The 1,004-nt window shown below is 51.5% G+C and overlaps 1 pseudogene; it reads left to right on the top strand.

Annotated features, from left to right (window-relative positions):
* Positions 1–387: 387 nt before the first annotated feature.
* LOC749350 (large ribosomal subunit protein uL13-like) lies at positions 388–850 on the top strand (annotated as a pseudogene).
* The last annotated feature ends 154 nt before the right edge of the window (positions 851–1,004 follow it).

Genomic DNA, 1,004 nt, shown 5'->3' on the forward strand with positions numbered 1-1,004 from the left:
CGGAAGGTGGTGGTCGTACACTGCGACGGCATCAACATTTCTGGCAATTTCTTTTCTTCTTTTTTGAGAGAGCTTCGCTCTTGTTGCCCAGGCTGGAGTGCAATGATGTGATCTTGGCTCAAAGCAACCTCCATCTCCCAGGTTCAAGCGATTCTCCTGCCTCAGCCTCCTGAGTAGCCGGGATTACAGGCACCACCACCACGCCCAGCTAATTTTTTGTATTTTTAGTAGAGATGGGGTTTCACCACGTTGGCTAGGCTGGTCTTGAACTCCTGACCTCAGGTGATCCACCCAGCTCGGCCTCCTAAAGTGCTGGGATTACAGACGTGAGCACCACGCCCAGCCATTTATGGCAATTTCCACAGAAATAAGTTGAAGTACCTGGTTTTCCTCCACAAGTGGATGAACACCAACCCTTCCCGAGGCCCCCTTACCACTTCCAGGCCCCCAGCAGCATTTTCTGGCGGACCCTGCGAGGCATGCTGCCCCACAAGACCAAGCGAGGCCATGCCGCCCTGGACTGCCTCAAGGTGTTTGACAGCATCCCACCACCCTAAGAAAAGAAAAAGCGGATGGTGGTTCCTGCTGCCCTCAAGGTCGTGCGTCTGAAGCCTACAAAAAAGTTTGCCTATCTGGGGCACCTGGCTCATGAGGTTGGCTGGAAGTACCAGGCAGTGACAGCTACCCTGGAGGAGAAGAGGAAGGAGAAAGCCAAGACCCACTACTGGAAGAAGAAACAGCTCACGAGGCTACGGAAACTGGCCGAGAAAAACGTGGAGAAGAAAACTGACAAATACACAGAGGTCCTCCAGACCCACGGACTCCTGGTCTGAGCCCAATAAAGACTGTTAATTCCAAAAAAAAAAAAAAAAAGGAGACCACAGCACTGCTGCAGAGTCAGTCTGCAGGGTTATGTTCAACAGCTTCATTATGGGGGTGGAGAAAGCAGATAGTTGAACTGATGCAAGGTGGGTGTGGAAGAAAGAGGATAATGTTGGTCTTCA

This window comes from Pan troglodytes, chromosome 9 (assembly GCF_028858775.2).
Source record: "Pan troglodytes isolate AG18354 chromosome 9, NHGRI_mPanTro3-v2.0_pri, whole genome shotgun sequence".
NCBI lineage: Eukaryota > Metazoa > Chordata > Mammalia > Primates > Hominidae > Pan > Pan troglodytes.